A 12497-nucleotide genomic window follows, 5' to 3' on the forward strand; every position below is an offset into this window, starting at 1 on the left:
TCCTATCTAACCTATTTCCTGCTTTGAGACTAGGACTTAGTTAACTCTCCCTGTACCTTCCCACATCACTCCATTCCTAACACTAATAATTTCCCTAACACTAATAATTTCTGGTTTACCAAATTCTTCTTAGCGGTTCATAGCCCATTAATATATAGTTGTTTGATGTTGAATAGAGATATCTGTTGAACTAGATTGTATCTGCAGACTATTGACTATGCAAATTCAGACTTTGGTTGATGCTTGCCTAAAGTTAGTGTTCTTGCACAAAACTGCTGTTACTTTCATCCCAAATGGGCAGAGTAAGCCAGAAAACCACAAGAAAAATGGCAGGTCCGGGTGTCTCCACTCCCACTCATGATAATCACAGGACAGAACAGATAATGTATAATTCAGAGGAGAGTTCCCAAATAGCTCTACAAACACTGCTGGCAAACATGATAAATGAAAAGATTGAAAACATACAAAGAACTCTGTATGAGCGTGATAGGGAGAGAGAGGAGGCAAACAATAGGTCAATGCAGGAAAAGATTGAAAACCTACAAAGGACTCTGTATGAGTGAGAGAGGGAGAGAGAGGAGGCAATCCAAATGTCTATACAGGAATATCATGAGTGTGAGGAAGCTACTCAAAAACTGATACAGGATTTGCGTGAGCAGTTTCTTGAGAATAATCAAAGAGAAAGGTAGGAATGGCGTGAACAGGAGGAAGATAAGCAAGGAGTAATACAGGAATTGAGAAAGCAGGAAGAGAATACAGAAAGATCACTAAAGGCATTCATGGGATCCATTAACAAAGAGCTGAAGGAAGTCAGGGAGACCACAAAGGAAATGCTGAATGGAACCCCACAGAAGGAATGGGAATCCAAGAAAACCATAACCAATTAACTAAGTGATTTGACAATAAACACTGAACACCAAATTAAGGAAGTAAAGAAGTCCTTACAAGATCTAAAAGAAAGCTTCAATAAAGAAATTGAAGCCATCAAAGCTAAATAATTAGAAGCAAAAGAAATAAAAAACAAAGTAGAGAGTCTTGACAGCAGTTTAGACCATGCAGAAGATCAAATCTCGGGGATTGAAGATAGCCTAGATATTATAGAGAAAGAACATACAACCTGCAAGACAAATCCAAGAAATATGATAGATCTATCCAATACTTAGAAGACACCATCAGAAGGGCTAATCTAAGGATAATGGGTATAGAGGAGCACCTAGAAACAGAAGTAAATGGTCTAGGAAATTTGTTTAACAGGATCATAGCAGAGAACTTCCCAAACATGCAAAAAGATAGGCCTATTTAGATACAAGAAGCTTTTAGAACTCCTAATAGACCAGATCAGAATAGGACATCCCAGTGTCACATTATTATACACACAGGATCAACTCAGACCAAGGAAAAGATCTTTAAAGCTGTCAAGGCGAAAAGATGAATCACCTATAAAGGGAAACCAATTAGAATCACCTCAGATTTCTCAGCATAGACAATCAAAGCAAGAAGAGCCTGGAATGATGTATGACAAGCCCTGAAAACAAACATCTATCAACCAAGAATACTGTACCCAGCTAAACTCTCCTTCATAACTGAAGACCAAATAAAAACCTTCCATAGCAAAGAAAAATTGAAACAATACATCTCCAACAAACCAGGCCTACAAAAGATTCTTCAAGATATCCTACACATAGAAAACCAACAAGACCACAATAAAGGCCAAGAAACTGCACCCAAACTGAGAATCCAAGAACCATAGGAAGAACACAGTTTTCGCAACCCCCAAGAAGGTAGATAACATGGCAGCAACTCCCAAAGACCTCTTAGTCCTATCTCTTAACATTAACGGATTTAACTTTACAATTAAGCGACATAGACTGTCTAGTTGGATTAAAAAACAAGATCCTTCTAACTGCTGCCTTCAGGAGTCACACCTTGCCCATAAAAACAAACACATTTTCAAAGTTAAAGGCTGAAGCAAAATCTACCAAGCAAATGGCCCCCATAAACAGGCGGGTGTTGCAATCCTAATATCAGATAAAATAGATTTCAAATTAAAATTAGGGAGAAGCATTAAAGAAGTCGATACATAGTAATTAAGTGATTTCTCTTTCAGGAGGTTATTGCAATCCTTAATATCTATTCGCCAAAAAATGTAGCACTCAAATTTATACAAGCAACAGTACTTTCCCTCATATCCCACATAGATCCAAAGACATTAATTGTTGGGGATTTTAGCAAACCACTCTCCCCGCTAGATAGATCAACTCGGCAAAATTTCAGAGAAACCGCAGATCTAAACAGCTGCATAGGTCAACTAGATTTAAAAGACATCTACCTAATATTTCACCCAGCAGATTCAGAATACACGTTTTTCTCAGCAGCACATGGAACATTTTCTAAAATAGACTACATTTTTGGCCACCAAGCAAACTTGTCCAAATTCAGAAACATTGAAGTTATACATTGCATTCGCTCACACCACAAGGGAATACAATTAGAACTCAACACTAAAAGCCACCAAAGAAATTCCGGTAACATATGGAGGCTGAACAACACTGTTGGACCCCCAGTGGGTCATAGAAGTGATGAGACTTGAAGTTCAAGTATTCATGATATTCAACAAAAATGTACACACAAATTACCAGCTCCTCTGCGACATAGCAAAGGCAGTACTCAGAGCAAGGTATAGGTCTGAGTTCCCAAGTCAACGAATTGGAGAGATCTGAAACCAACACTTTAATGAGACATCTGAACCTCCCTGAAAAAGAGCAGCAAGATAAACCCCAATCCAGTAGATGGAAAGAAATAATTAAAATTAAATTAGAATTAAATGAATTAGAATCCAAAAAAACTATAGAAAGTATCAACAAAAAAAGAGTAGGTTCTTCGAAAAAATCAACAATGTTGACAGACTCTTAGCAAATCTTATCAGAAAAAGAAGAGAACACACCCAAATAAATAAACTCAGAGATGAGAATGGAAACATCACCATGGAAAAAACCAGATTCAGAACGTTTATAATGGAATACTTGACAAAACTTTATGCTAATAAGTTTGAGAACTTGACAGAAATGGACCGTTTCGTAGCAAATATTGACATGCCAAAACTAAACCAAGATGAGTTAAATCAGCTTAACAGGCCCATATGAGGCATTGAAATAGAAACAATAAGAGACCTCCCAGCTAAGAAAATTCCAGGAACAGATGGATTTACAGCAGAATTCTACAAGGCCTGCAAAGCAGAGCTCACACCAATACTCCTCCAACTCTAAAATGAAATTGAAAGAGAAAGTTTACTACCGAACACATTCTATGAAGCCATCATATCCCTCAGACCAAAACCAGGCAGGGACTCATCAAAGAAAGAGAACTATAGACCCATTTCTTTGATGAACATTGATGCAAAACTTCTCAACAAAATGTTGGCCAATAGACTTCAACAATTCATCCAAAAAATCATACACCACGATCAAACAGGATTCATTTCAGGGATGCAAGCTGTTTCAACAGACGCAAATCAATTAATATTATTCATTACATCAACAGGAGCAAGGATAAGAACTACATGGTTTTCTCAATAGATGCAGAAAAAGCATTCGACAAGATCCAACACCCCATTATGATGAAGGTTTTGGAAAAATTAGGAATCCGTGGAACATTCCTCAATACAATATTGGCTGTATATGACAAACCTACAGCCAGCATTATACTTAATGGTCAAAAACTAAAGCTATTTCCTCTTAACTCAGGAACAAGTCAAGGATGTCCACTCTCTCCACTTCTCTTCAATCTAGTATTAGAATGCCTAGCTACAGCAATCAGACAAGATCAAAAACATAAAGGGGATCCAAATAGGGAAAGAAGAAATAAAACTCTCCCTCTTTGTAGATGACATAATCTTGTATTTAAAGAATCCCACAGACTCCACTCCCAAATTACTCAAGCTGAATCAAAACTTTGGCAAAGTAGTAGGGTATAAAATTAACCCCAAAAAATCAATGGCTTTTCTGTATGCCAACAATGAGAAAAGTGTGGATAAAATTAGGAAAGTAACTCCATTTGTAATAGCACCTCAAAAAATAAAATACCTAGGAATTAACTTCACCAAAGAAGTGAAGGACCGGTATGATAAAAACTTTAAAATCTTGAAAAAGGAAATCAAAACAGATCTTAGAAAATGGCAAAATCTCCCATGCTCCTGGATTGGACAGACTAATATTGTGAAAATGGCAATACTTCCCAAGGCTATGTACAAATTCAATGTGATACCTATCAAAATTCCAACCTCATTCTTAGAGAAATTCATATGGAACAATAAAATCCCCAAATAGCAAAAACGCTCCTCAATGGAAAGAACACTTCTGGTGGAATATCAATACCAAATTTCAAACTCTACTATAAAGCCATAGTAATCAAAACAGCTTGGTACTGGCAAAAGAACGGACTTCAGACCAATGGAATAGAATTGAAAATCCAGAAATGAACCTATAGACCTATACCCAATTAATCCTTGATAAGGGAGCTAAAATAATAGAATGGAAGAAAGACAGCCTCTTTAGTAAATGGTGCTGGCAAAATTGGTTAAAAACTTGTAGAAAACTAAAATTAGGTCCTTATATAACACCCTACACAAGAATAAGCTCCAAATGGATCAAACACCTCGGAGTCAAAGCAGACACTCTGAAAACATTACAGGATGGAATAGGAGAACCCTAGGTCTCCTGGCACAGGCCAAAATTTTCTTAGTAGAGACCCGGAAATACAACAAATCAAAGAAAGGTTGGACAAATGGGATTGCATGAAGTTGCAGAGCTTCTGCATTGCAAAGGACCTAGCTAGCAAGATCAATAGAAAGCCTACGGATTGGGAGATCTTCACTAGCCATACAACGGATAAGGGTCTCATATCTCAAATACACTTGGAACTAAAAAAAAATATATCCCCCAACAACATGTCCTCAAAGAAAGAGCTGCCCAATAAATAAATGGCCTAAAGACTTAAAGAGAAACTTCTCTGAAGAAGAAAGAAGGATGGCCAATACACACATGAGGAAATGCTCAAACTCCCTAGCCATAAAAGAAATGCAAATCAAAACAATATTGAGATACTACCTCACACCATTTAGAATGGCTATAATCAAGAACTCTAACAACAAGAGATGTTGGAGGGAATGTCGACAGAAGGGAACCTTACTCCATTGTTGGTGGGAGTGTAAACTTGTTCAACCACTTTGGAAAGCAGTATGGAGATTCCTGAAGACTTCACATAAAGCTCCCCTATGACCCAGCAATCCCACTTTTGGGCATTTACCCAAATGTTCACAAACAAGACCACACTAAAGCTAGCAGTACAACTTTGTCTATTGCAGCATTAGTTACCATAGCTAAGATATGGAACCACCCCAGATGCCCCTCAGTAGATGAATGGATCAAGAAAATGTGGTATATATACACAATGGAATTCTATTCCTCCATCAGAAAGAACGACATTTCCCCATTTGTTAGGTAATGGAAAGGCTTGGAAAAAATTATATTAAGTGAAGTAAGCCAAGCCCAAGGAAACAAAGGTCCCATTGTTTCCCTTATTTGCAATATTTAGTATATGTATGAGTAAAGCAGTAAAGGTCAGATAATGTGATCTTAGGAAAATGAACCCTTGATATGTATTTAAATGTTTTTTTCTTTCATGCCTTTGTTTCTAACTCATTTATGAGATTATATTTTTGTTGCTTTGTATGACCCTCCCCCACATTACAACCCCTGCTTTGACTATATTTGATGTCGGTATAATTTGTGGAGGAGATGTGGAAAAACAAGTCGTTTAAGGGTACAGGTGGACCTGATGCAACTATGAGAAGTACAAGTTGTCATGTCAAAAACGAATTTTACAACTTTGGTGCGGGGTGGGGGTGTTGGTGTTGGGGGATGGGGAGAGGCTGGGAAGGGATGTGAAGGGTAAACAAAGGAGGAGGCTGCAATGATTGATAAATGTACTCATTATCTGGTCCATGTAATTGTAACCCCTCTGTACAGTATGTTCACAAAAAATTAAAATTAAAATTAAAAGAATAAAAAATTTAAAAAAGAAAAAAGGGGAAAAAAAGCACACAAGTAAAAAAAAAAGAGAGAAACATTTATCACGCAGAGATTAAGAACTAGCCTAAGAGATTTAGAATGATAAAGGCAATGAGCAAAAGCCTAGTTGACAACGAGTTCTTCAATAACTAAAAATGGTTCTCTAGACCAGTATCTGGTATACGTTATTTACTATCATTTTTTCCTTCCATCTGGAGTTATTCCTTATTTTCTGTCACAACTAGTAATTAGCCTCTGCTTTTTTGATGCCAAAACTGATCCAAAAGGTTTCAAAATCACACTTAGACTACTTTTCACTTTGTGATTAGCAGTGATTACACAAAATCTTTGAATACTTGAATTTCCAGAATTAATCTTCAGCTGACATCTAAGCACATTCCTAGCATTAATTGCTGTGACTTAAAGAACAAAACTTTTTTCAACACAGTATCCTAACATAAGTAAAATACATGAATTAGGGGCTATTATCAGGTATCAGTATGGAAATAGCAATAATGTATTTCAAGTATGGGTCCTTTATTTTCCATTTACTAATTTTTTTGCCAGTCCTGGGGCTTAAACTCAGGGGTAGGGAATTATTCCTGAGCTTTTTTTCTCAAGGCTAGCACTCTACCACTTGAGGCACAGCATTCCCTCTAGTCTTTTTCTTTTTTTCTGTGTTACTCAGGAATTGAACCCAGGTTTTCATGCATGCTAGACAATCACCATACCATGAAGGCACATTCCCAGAGCCCTCAATGACTTTCTTAAGAAGGCATTATATTTTCACTCCATAACTATGTATCATAAGTTTGGCCAGGTGCTAGAAAATGATGTAGAAAGCAATACAATTCAATAAGTCCAGTAAGGCTGGATGGACAATGAATTTCATGGTCTAGCCAGGGAACAGTGGGGCTTACCTCAGGGAGCTGTTTCAACAGGCTGAGCGAGACAGCCCCTGACCCACAGCCCACCTCCAGAATGAGAAGGTCACCTTGGATTCCAGCCACATGGGGATGCTGGACCCCCTTCTCCAGCACCAATTCAACCAGTTTTTGTAAAAGAGAGAGAGAGAAGTCAGAATTAAAATGAAGTTGAGTGCCAGTGGCTCAGAACTCTAATCCTATCTACACTGGAGGCTGAAATATGAGGATCATGGTTCATAGCCAGCCCCCGCATTAACGTCTTTGAGCCTTTTATTTCCAAAGAACCATCAGAAAACCAGAGGTGGTGCTGTGGGCTCAAGTGGTAGAGCACTAGCATTTTGCTGAGGAGCTCAGGAACAGTGCCCATGCCTAGGGTTCAAACCCCACAACTGACAAGAAGTGTACTTCCTACCACAAGAAGTGGATTGAATAGCACCCATTGTCCTAGGGAGCATGGTAGTGAAGTCAGGCTGAGCTTCCTGTGAAGTTGAAGTCATAAGGAGGTCACCTGACTTCTCTGTGCCTCGGTTTCCCCAGATGCAAAATTCAACACAGTGAAGGATCCCCTTCCTCATGGGGATAGGGTAATGATGAAAGAGAGCCATGGTTTGTTTCAAAATCCCCAGCTGTTGCATGATTAATAACTGGCCCAACCTGAGCCCTTTGTGGGTATCTTCCTGTCATTTGCTCACAGAATTGCAGAGAACCTTCTCTGAATGCCACTCCCTCCATGCCAAGTCATGCTCCAGAGATTCCCTCTCTATAAATCCCTTGTTTCCTCAAAACTGTCCTGTGAGGAGAATGAGGTCTGATGGTTGTGGCCCTACCCAGAGCTTCACTTGTGGTCAAGAATCGGCTGCTGTGGACTAAAAGTTTGGGATAATCCATCTAAATCGATGACTGAGCATGACGCTACGTGTTTACCATCCCAACTACAGAGGACCAATCCTGGTGGAGCATACCTGTCCCAGATAGGAGGACCTCGATCCAGTCCAACTAGAGCATATAATGAGTTTCTGTTTCAGAAATGCCCAAGACAGAAAGGTTGCTCCTCAGATCCAAGAAAGTGGTCATGGTGCCCCCAGAGGGGTGTCTGATCCCAGGTAGTGGTGATTTGGGGGCAGCCACTCACCTGTGCTGCTGGGAAAAGCTGCTGGAGGTTGCTCCAGGTGGGGCAAGCAGCAATGGCAGCGGCATTGCAAACACATGGGCCAAGAGCAGAAAACCAGGGCCAGGGACCAGGTCATGGCTTTATGCGGGCTGGCAGTGCACCATTGCCTGAGGTTTGAAATCCTGCAACTTGGAAAGGTGAGGAGGGAGCAAGGGTGCGGGCAGGCTTCTCAATTTCCTACTATACTCCAAAGTTGCTTGAGTCTCTTCCTCACCACTCAGCCACCTCTACCTTCCTCAAATGCTGGTAGTGTTGTAAACTAACAGAGGGAATCCGGGGTGCTACTAGGCAGCATGGAATGTGGGCGTGGTCACCGTTCTTGTATCCCATTGGTCAGAAATAACCATGAAAGAATGGGGGTGTGGCCAGAATTCTGTGATGCAAGCAGCATGGGCGGAGTCAAGAAGATAGGAGCTCCCCCAGCCCTTTTCCCAGGGAACAATGTCCAATTCATTTGGAGATGAGATGGTGACCTGCTTTAGCTGGATGGCTGCACAGATTGTTCTGTATGTCTGTTTGTTGCCAGACCCAGACCGTGAACTCAGGATCTGGGCACAGTCTGTGCACTGCTTTTGCTCAAGGCTCGCCCTCCACACTGGAGCCCTGGGCTTCTGGCTTTGTTGGCACCGAAGTTGGACAGAGGTCTCAAGGACTTTCCTGACTAGGATGACTTTGACCATGATCCTCCCATCACAGCCTTGTAAGTATCAAGGTGGACTGCTGAGAGCCACTGGTGCCTGTCTAATCATTGGTCTTGCTGATATTCTTGGACAGCCCGGTGAGTAGCCTATCCCCAGGTTGAAGTGGTGGGAGCTGGAGCTCACATTTGGAATCCTGTTCCTGCCACCTCCAAATGGCTGGAGATCCTAAGGAACTCATTCCTATCCATATGAATACCAATGGAATGTGATGTATGTCATGGTTGGGAAGTACTTGAATGATTCTAGGATAAAATTATACACAATTATATTATAGGACACTGATCGATTTTAGTTAATTCTTTATTAAGCAGTTAAACAATCACATTCATAAAATGGAGGCATAATGAAAGGCTTAAGAATTGGGCCTCCCATACTGCAAAGGTACCATTTTTCTGCCAGGACTGGGATTGAAACTCAATGTCTTGGTAACTCTGTTGCACTGTGTGGGAATGGGAAGCTGGCCTACTTAAAGTCAAGAAATTCAGGTCTGTTCCTTATGCCTAAAATAGATCTCCAACACTAGAAAACATCCTATTCATGTACAATTTACATATATGATTTATATTTATATACCTATGTTGACTCCATATTGCATTCAGTGTAGTTATTTTATTTTGTTGTTTTATTCATGTATTGACAATTTATTTTATTGACTATTATGGAACATAAAACATTGATTACATTGATTACACAAGATATAGGTCTGCATATGTATTCCACTTCATACCTGACACCCAGGACTTTCATAGAAAAGGAAAACATGTGTCATCATCATCTTCTTACTCCACGATTCATTTTTGGGAGTGCTGGCATCTGAACTCAAGACCTACAAGCCTATAAGGCCCAATTCATGAATGGGTGAGTGTTAGCATGCCATCCTGGGGCAAATTGAGCTGACAGGCTGTTCCCAGGACCTCAGATCAAGCCCCAGGGGCTTGACATGCAGATGGCACTACGCTAATAAATATATATCTTTATAGAGTGTCAGATATGACTATACATTATTCAGTTATATAGACTACATTCCTTCCAATTCCTGGGTATTAATTATGCCTCCATGTAATTAATGTAATTAATGTAATGTAATTAATTGTTTTCATCCTTAAACTATTAATGAAATCAGTGTCCTGAAATTATTGCATTCTTTTAATTAATAATATTCCTTCAATGCTTCATAAATATTAAATAAAATACATCAACCTCCTAAAATGATGCTGTTTAATTTTATAGGAGCATCATTCATGATCAATTCATTCAACCATGACATTGACAACATTCCATTGTTAAACCTATGGATGGGAACCATTTCCTTAATAGCTCCTGCCATTGGTTGGTGTCAGGACAGGGATTCGAAATCAGAGCCTATGTTGCCACGTGGGCCTATGGCATCCCTGATAGTCTGGCAGCCTTCAGCAATGCAAGATGAAGTACCCTTTTCAACAGTGTAATTCAGACCCATGAGGGTCACCATGCAATGAAGAAAACATAAAATGTCCATATTTTTTCTGTGCATTGCTTTCCTTGCAATGCCTGAGGGTCTAGGATTCTAGGAGGAGCTGTAGATCTAGTGGCTGCAACCCAGCCTAGGGTGATCAAAGCTGAGGCAGAGTTGCCATGACCTGACTTCAAGCGCCGTATTGAGAAAAGTAAAATAAAAAAATTAGCTCCCTGGCTTGCAATTCACACTGTTTATTCTTCCAGGCTTTGGATTTGAACTCAGGATCTGAGTAAATCTGCAGCAATGTGGATGAAGGAGAAGATCACCGTATTTGAAGATAGGAAAGTTAGGCCTGTTCACTAGTCCTGTATTCAAGCCCTAGCCCTGGAAACATATTATTTATATACATTGTAAAGATAGGAGTTATACTTACTTATAGATGTTCAGTCCATACATGTTTGGTGTGGTTGTTCTTGTATTTTTTGTTTTATTCATTTATTTACCATTGATTGTACTAGGATGAAACACCTTAAATTTATTACATTGATGACATCCTATCACAGAGCATCTAGATTTATAGAAATGTTCTCCATCATGCCAGGATTCTCAGGATTACCCAGGATATTCAGAGAAAAGGAAAATAAGTTTCACACTTGGCTTCTTACTCCACGATACACTTGTTGGTAGTGCTGGGATCTTAACTCAGGTCCTAGTAGGACCAATTGGCCAATAAGTCAAGGTGAACACACTAACCTGTGAGCAACTAATGAGCTAGGCCATTCCCAGGATCTGATATTGATTGCCAGGGTGGTCCACTATAGTCATGAATTCATAATTTAAACATACGATCTATATTGACATACATGTTTGTACAGCATCTTGTGTTCGGTGAACTTCTTATTTTGTCTCTATTTCATGGAGCTATTCTGTATTTTACTAAATATGGTGACAGGTATAACTTTGCTGACATGGATGACAACCTGTTCCTATGGTTATGGGGTTGCTTATGAATTCCTATTCTTGGATGAGACTCAGGACTTTCACAGGAGAGGAAAACATGTGCAACAACTGGCTTCTGACATCAGGATGAATCTTTTGTGAGCACTGGGATTTGAATTCAGGTTTGGATAGCTCTGTTGCACTGAGGGGGAAGGGCAAGCTCACCATTTTTGAAGACTAGAATGTCAGGCCTGGTTTAGGGCCTTATTTGAAGCCCCAGCACAGGACAAAATAGCAAGCCCACCTTTTTTAAACATAGGATCTCTCTTAACCTACAGGTGTGGTATGCATCTTGCATTCAGTGTAGTTACACTTTTTATTCATTTTTTATTTATCTTATTCATGGATGTATTGTGCATTTTATTGAATATGGTGACAGATATAACTGTGCTTACATGGATGACAACCTATTCCCATGGCTATTGACTTGCTTATATAGCATTTTCCATCCTCAATGAGACTCAGGACATTCACAGAACAGGAAAACATGAGCAACCCTAGGCTTTTCACATTAGAATGAATCTTTTGGCAGTGCTGGAATTTGAACTCAAGGCCTAGCAGGCCCAACTGGTGAATGGGTCATGGTGAGCACACCAGCTTGTGAACCACTAAGGAGGTAGGCCATTCCTGGGAACTGTGATGGAGTCCTGGTGGGGGCTAATATAGTCATAAATTCATAATTAAACAAAGGATCTATATTTCCAAACATGAGTGGGCGACATCTTGCGTTTAGTGTAGTCATTCTCTTTATTTTGTGTCTCAGTCATTGATGTATTGTGTATTTTCTTAAGTATAGGTTGACAGATATAACTGTGGTGAACTGGATGACAACCTATTCCCATGAATATAGAGTTGCCTATACCTTCTCTATCCTAGCTGAGATCAAGAATTTGCAGAGCACATGAAAACAGGTGCAATGAATGGCTTCTCACATCAGGGAGAATTTTGGGTAGTGCTGGGATTCGAACTCGAGGCCTAGGAAGCCCAACTGCCCATTGGGTCCAAGTGATCACAGCAGACTGTGAGCCAGTAAGGAGCTGGACTGTTCCCAGGAACTGATATTGAGCCCCAGGGAGGCCAAAATAGTCCTCAATGCATCATTGAAACATGGGATGTATATTCACATCCGTGTGTGGACTGCATCATATATTAAGTGTAGTTATTGTCTTTATTTTGTATGCTATTCATGGATGT

General features: G+C 39.8%; 1 long non-coding RNA gene across 1 annotated transcript in view; it reads right to left on the bottom strand.

The window, feature by feature from the left end:
- The window catches only part of LOC138815159 (uncharacterized), a 60985-nt gene extending 52595 nt beyond the window's left edge, over positions 1-8390 (bottom strand). Inside the window, exon 1 of the long non-coding RNA XR_011368196.1 lies at positions 8127-8390. This is a non-coding gene — a long non-coding RNA (uncharacterized lncRNA). The remainder of the gene's footprint in view (positions 1-8126) is intronic.
- Between the last annotated feature and the right edge of the window lie 4107 nt (positions 8391-12497).

The sequence above is a fragment of the Dipodomys merriami genome, unplaced genomic scaffold, assembly GCF_024711535.1.
Source record: "Dipodomys merriami isolate MVZ:Mamm:240054 unplaced genomic scaffold, mDipMer1.0.p SCAF_108, whole genome shotgun sequence".
Taxonomy (NCBI): Eukaryota; Metazoa; Chordata; class Mammalia; order Rodentia; family Heteromyidae; genus Dipodomys; species Dipodomys merriami.